Source organism: Triticum aestivum, chromosome 3B (genome assembly GCF_018294505.1).
Source record: "Triticum aestivum cultivar Chinese Spring chromosome 3B, IWGSC CS RefSeq v2.1, whole genome shotgun sequence".
Classification (NCBI taxonomy): domain Eukaryota; kingdom Viridiplantae; phylum Streptophyta; class Magnoliopsida; order Poales; family Poaceae; genus Triticum; species Triticum aestivum.
In genome coordinates, this window is record NC_057801.1 from 769,963,146 (window position 1) to 769,969,936 (window position 6,791).

The 6,791-nt window shown below is 47.5% G+C and overlaps 1 long non-coding RNA gene across 2 annotated transcripts; it reads left to right on the plus strand.

The window, feature by feature from the left end:
- Window positions 1-1,563: 1,563 nt before the first annotated feature.
- Window positions 1,564-4,811, plus strand: LOC123072316 (uncharacterized). Of its 2 annotated transcripts, XR_006435046.1 has the most exons (4): window positions 1,564-1,873; window positions 2,030-2,432; window positions 3,697-3,791; window positions 4,500-4,811. It is a non-coding gene; the product is annotated as an uncharacterized lncRNA (long non-coding RNA). The 2 variants fall into 2 exon arrangements; XR_006435045.1 differs by having other exon boundaries at window positions 1,565-2,432.
- Window positions 4,812-6,791: the final 1,980 nt, after the last annotated feature.

The following is a 6,791-nucleotide window of genomic DNA, read 5'->3' on the forward strand; positions in this document are numbered from 1 at the left end:
ATATGTGTTATCAAGAGTAGTATGGAGTATATATGAAATCTGTAGTATGTAGTATATATGGAAAAGGTAGTATGGAGTATTAAGAAAGTAGTATGGAGTATACGGTATTTCACGAAGAATGGAGTATCTGATAGGAGTATTTCATAACGAATATAGTATGAAGCATCTCCTACAAGAAAGACTACATACTCCAAATATAGAAATAACCTGTAGATATTTACAGATAGTGAAGGATGGTATTTGTTCTGTTCTCTCCACATGACCAGGTAGAATATATTTTGAACAAAAATGCGTGCATTTGCAGTGCAGAATGAATATCTATGTACATATCCTTCACGCAGTTGCATATACTAGCCAGAAGAATTTGAACAGGCAGATTCATTGACTGGTGGTGATGCATGCATTAGCATGCACGTATACACAGACATATAACTCCATAATCGGCTTGATATACACATCTGAGTATGGAGTATATAGTACATGCAAGTCCTTGACGGGCGCTGAAGCCGGAGGAGGAGTCGGTCGGCCGTGTGCAGTCGTTTTGTCGCTGTTGCTGCCGCCCACGATATTAGAAGAGTCACCCGTCAGCCGTCCGCGGTTGTTCGTCATCATGGGGCCGCCAGGTGGAATGTGCTAAGTTTATCTTCGTCATCGTGGCCGCCGTCGGAGCAGTCACCCATGGGATGTCGTACGTAGTCGTCGTCATGCTGGGCTGGAGCAGTCAAACGGTTGGACATATGCACCTGTACATGCCATCGCCGCCGCCGCTGCGGTGGGCACTTGCATGCAACGGGGCAAAAGATACATCAACGATCAGCCTACAGAACGTATAGATTATTAGATAAGCACTACCAATGGAATTAGGAACACGAAGCAATCAGTTTGCATGATGCATCCGCAGAAATCACAAAAGCATGCGTGGATGCATACCTCCTTTTCCCATGAATTACCGTTCCTGATTGATTCAGATTTGTCTCATGAAGCTTCTGATTCCGTGAAACAAGGAGAGAGAGAGCATGCTTAGGAGAGAGAACGAGGATATATAGCGATGTATGGGGATAACGCCCAAAAAATAGGAAGATAGCTGACGCCCAACAAATCGGAAGGTACAGGGTGGAACTTTGTTTTGCCCATACCCGTTAGGAACTGCACGGATCTAATGCAATCGGACGACTTCTAAGATAGAGGTAACTACCACTAGATGGTAGAATCTATTTTCCCTATATATATATATATATCTTTATCTATATCTTTACCTAATAATAAAGCAAATTAGATTTCTGTCATCCGTCATTAGCGTTTTTACAGAAAAGTCCCTCTATTTCTTAATATTCAACCCGCAATCCAATTTAAAGTTTGTCCTGGTGAGATAACGTTTCGTATTTTGCAAAAAGAACCCTGCCACCATGGCCACCACAGCCACTTATCCACTGCCGACCTCCACAGACGGGCAGGCGCCGCCGGCACGCTTGCCGCGGGCGTCCGCTCCGCCCGAATCCAGGAATGGGGCGAGGCGTCGCGGCAGCGTTCCTGCGTGCCTTGTCGGCCCCGGAGCTGGCCTTGGGGGGGGGGGGGGGGGGGGGGGGGGGCGAGGCGTCGCGGCGAAGGACGATAAGATGGCCGGCGTGCTCTCTTGGGGCGACGCGTCGCGGTGCTCCGGTTCCGCCAAATGACGGGAGAGGGCCAGGCGTGGCTTGGCGTAGCCAAGAGCCACGAGTTCGTCGGCGCCGGCCTCCGGAGCTGGCCTTGGCAGGCTGAAGCGTCGCGGCGGAGGGCGATAAGGCGGCCGGCTTGCTCTCTTGGGGCGAGGCGCCGCGGCGCTCCGGCTCCGGCAGAGGGCCAGGCGTGGCTTGGCGTCGCCAAGAGCCACGAGGTCGTCGGCGCCGGCCTCCGGAGCTGGCCTTGGCGGGCTGAAGCGTCGCGGCGGAGGGCGATAAGGCGGCCGGCTTGCTCTCTTGGGGCGAGGCGCCGCGGCGCTCCGGCTCCGGCAGAGGGCCAGGCGTGGCTTGGCGTCGCCAAGAGCCACGAGGTCGTCGGCGCCGGCCTCTGCGCCATGCTGGACAAGCTGCTGCTGCCCCCCTGCGCCGCCCAGCTTCAGTTCTCTGAATCCTTAATTTCGTGTGGTGATTTGGACGGAATTGAAGACCGCGTCCTTCTCCAACACAAATCAATGTCCAATGTAATCGAGTTGGAGTCTGTGTTCCTCTCTGACACAAAAGCATGTACTGCCCGACACGGATTGGACTTGGCTTCCATAAGAAGGAAGGATCCTCGACCGGAACGTCCATTAGGCTGCAATTGCATTGCAACTTTCAGAGGAACGTCCAATGTTGCCGGCGGAGGAAAATCATCCTTTGAGCCATACTATGCCGAGTTCGCCGGCAGAAGAACACCCGATGAGCTGTCCATCGCCTGAGGCGGCTACACCAGAGGTATGTCTCCCCTCGAAAGTTAATCAGCAATACAAGCCCATGTTTCAGTTTATTTTTTCTGAAAAACTGATGCTACTTCCCATTGCTCTGCAGATTCTGTTTTTTCCCCTTAGTTCTCTGTATGTTCATGTGCTTCCCATTGAATCTTCAGTTCTCAAATTCGTTGCAACTTGCAAGCAACCCTGATGCAGAACCTAGATGCCTAGATTGATGTGTAAAAAAAGACTAATGACTTGCGTTTCAATTTGGGACATGCATGGATAATGTGTGTATCTACATCTACTCATCAGTGAGGACGGGGTTAGCCCTTAGGTTGGTATCATTATTTTTATATCTACTCATTAGTTCACTTAGCATATATAGTGGTGTATGCATTATTGCTCAACTTCTGGCAATACAATTCCAGAAAATAAATAGTTTCGGCCATATGTGCTCGCATTAGCATCAAATAGCTAACACGGAGTTAAATGCTCAGATGTCTACTTGCAATAGCTTAAAAAAACAAAAACTTTAATGCCTTATTTTTAGTCCGTATGTTTCAGTAGCCATCTAAAGAATCATGCCATGCTGCCTTCTGGCTTTTTAATTTGCTAGAGGCATTAAACCAACTACTTTCTCTGTTTTATTATGTATTTTGCATTATGTTTCAGCTAATCAGCGATAGAAGCCCCGGTTTCAGTTTATTTTTCTGAAAAATTTGTGCTACTAACCACAAATTGAACCAAGAAATTTCATCTTGCTGACTACATATACCTGAAGATGGTGGCTTGAACTTGGTTACAGTAATTCTTGCACATGATGCCAGAGTGATACCTTGCATCTTTCTCAATATAATTAATTATTAGTTAGCTGCTATACCATTGTGTTTTCTGCCATGGGTGTCTTCGAAGTTGTTGTGTTTTCTGTCATGGGTTACTTTTTCTTTTTCGTAATGTATTTTTTAGTTGCATGTATATATCACATTGCCAATATTTGCATGTGAGTTAAATGATGCACTTGGTAGGATCAAAGGGTTCAAAATTTCTACATGTTCTGCTCCGACATAGCATTAATTTATCCCAAAGAAACCGTAAAATCGAACAATTCCTTTGTTCCTAGCTGATTGTGCTGTGCATTAACACCAGTGAAAGGAAGGAGGAAGAAGAAGGGGGAATTAGTTGCAGCATGACCATATATCTCCCTCCTCGCTGTAGAATTATATGTTGGTGTGAGCTCAGTTTGATTTGACCTGGTTTTGATGTCTCTGCTGTGTGTACGCGTGCAGGTGCCAACGGTGTCTGATCAAACTCAGGTGGAACCAAGGAGGTTCGGCTCTCGGACATTGCACCAATGACGCTGGATGATACCGACGTGCATACTGTAAGTTTCATTTGTTCAGATTGGAACCTTTCTTCCTGTTACTTTGCCGTCAAAACTGAAAAAGAGTGATGCTAATCAATTTGTTCAGCATTTACATGATATATTTCTTCTAGCCAATGAAATTTGGTTCACATTTGTGTGTGTATGCATATCCTATACGGGAACCCAGATTTTTCGGACCAACCAGTAAGTATCAATTATGCAAAACATGTGAAACAACCAGTAAGTATGGGTACCGATTGTAAGAAAATAAATATCAACAGGAAGGAAGGAACTGGAGCCTGTAGTGGTTACAGGGAGCCAACTGTCTGTTTTGACAACATGGAATGAACATTTAATCGATGTATCTAAATGTATATATTTTTAACTCACCGTGCCCCTCCTCCTACAGACCCTGTTCAACCTCATGAAATCAACTCGCATGTCGAGGAGCCTAGCTCAGCAAGCTGTTTGCATGCTCTGTAGTTCCTATTCTGAACATATGGGTTAACTTCCTGAACCCATGCTTACGGCATCAAGTATTACATACAGTTTTTTCTTTAATCTACTTGTCTATAGAAGAATCTGGATGTTTCCGGAATGTAGATGCTATGTTTTAACAATTTCAGAACACATATGATTGCTAATGTGATAACTTATTCATTTTAGATAGTGTGTTCCCATCGATCCATCCATGCACTGAACCGATAATTTTCTTACTCTGTTCAGGTTGCAATCACGAACGAGCAGCAAATTTTGCACTGAACTACTGGCATAAGGCAGTGAAATACTTTTTGCTCACGTGAGTGGAAGTTTGGAACATAAGAAGAACAGATAACAAAGTGTATGCACTACACATATGCTACTACTTAGATCCTTATTGCTTGTCTTGCAATGAAAGAGTACATGTCCTTCCATATATATAGGACTTACAAACTAACTAAGGACCGAGTATTTCTACTAGCAGCTTATTACTCATCTTTGCAATTTTATTGTCTCGGAAGCATAAAGGTAAAATTTAATAAATCTCTTTCTTTTAAATGGGCTCTGTTCTGAATCTGCATTAGCATATCAAGGCCATAGACCATAGATATGAATAATTGACAGGTTGCTCTTTTCTCATATTTTAAGTTGATAGGGAAATTTTACAGATCACATGCTTATAGGAATGACTCAATATTCTCATGGCAGAATGAGGATGGGGTATTCTGTGATCCAACATATGTTCTACCATAAGGGCTGATGGCATTCTTTGGCAATGCTAAGCCGCTTGATAAATCATGGCATGAGATGGGCCTTGGATATAATTCAAGCATCAGCCCTTGGTGATCTGTGGTGATGCAGTGATGCACCTTACTGGAAATATGAACCATAGCTTCACCGGCGGAGCTTAGTGTATTGCTGGGGGGGGGGGGGGGGGCTGTGGCCCCCCCAACCTTAGATAATTTTGTGAAGGAAATACTAATTTTGTGCTTGGTTGGAAGAAAAACTAGCATTTTGCCCTCTTAAATGTTCACATTTTGTGTTCCAGCTGATGATGTTATGTACCTAGGGTAGGGTCATGGACCTATCTAGGATACCATACCCATGGACATCCTTAGACGAAGCTACCTTCCAGTCGACCAAGTCGACCAAGAGAGACTTCACTCGACTGGCTAGAAGACACTCGACCACCAGGAGTTCAGGATCTACTCTGTATCCAAACGGTCTTTAATTAAGTAGTCTTAATGGTCATGATGACACTTTATGTAGGGCGTTACCAGTAACGCTCGGCCTTAATGTACTTTAACCCTCTGCTACGTGGGTTGGCTGGGGTCCCGGCGTCCTTTATATAAGCCAGCCCCCTCCATTGGTAGAAGGGTTCGTACCCCTGTAACCCATATACACATAAACCAGTCGACCGCCTCCGGGCTCCGAGACGTAGGGCTATTACTTCCTCAGAGAAGGGCCTGAACTCGTAAAACACTCGTGTGTACAACTACTCCATAGCTAGGATCTTGCTTCTCCATACCTACCCCCCATTCTACTGTCAGACTTAGAACCACGACAGTTGGCGCCCACTGTGGGGCAGGTGTCTTAGCGACTTTTTGGAGAAGTTGCAATTTGTCCGATTGCCTTCATCATGGTTTCCGGCGGAGCTATGGTCGAGGGCCGCGAGATCCGTCTCGGTGCGCTTGCTTTCATCGCCGACGACTCCGCTTGGCTCCAGGAGGCACCACTCGACATCGATGCGCTCCCCGTCCGCGGGGCGACGCACTTTCGGGCGTGTGTCCACGGCGTCCTGCTGCGGCAGCCGTCAACTCCTTACCGGTCGACTCCTGTGCTGTCTTCCCTTCCTGTCTCCCGCCAGCGCAAGCGCTCCGGTCGGTCGAGGCTCCAGCGATGGGTGAGACACGCAGTGGCTCGCCAATCGGCCACCACCCAAGTCGCAGCAATTGAGCCCGACGAATCTCTCTACGGCCTGTACGACTGGCTCCGTAGAGACTGCATCCGAGTGCGATAGCAGTGATCCAGCCGCGGAGGTCCTGATGGTCAACGGACCTCGTAGCCCTCCCGGTTTCCCCCGCAACGACCGGATGGACGATGGAGGCGACCCCGCTCAGGCCCAAAGAGCATCAGCCCGAGCCACTCACTTCTCAGCAGAGGGAAGAACTTCGCCGCTGGAACATGGATGCCCTGCATACTCCCATTGCAGGAGAAACTCTTGAGGCTCGTGCCCTGGAAGAGGCGCGTTTGGCCAACTTGGCTGAACGCACTCGACTGAAGAACCTCCAGCGAGCACTCGACAAGCATGCGCGTCAGCGAGTACCCGACTCCCACCGACGTCAGCTCTTTCCGCAACCGACTCAGGTATATCGAACCCCGATTCAAAATTTGGCAGGTGCAGCCCGTATAGCGGAATCAATTCAGCCCTCTCAGTCGGAGGCTGGAAGAGGCTTGATGCAGATCAGAGATTTGCTCCGGGCGGCAGGAGATCAGAATTCAGTTGTATCGCAGTCGCGCAACAGGATTCACAGTCGA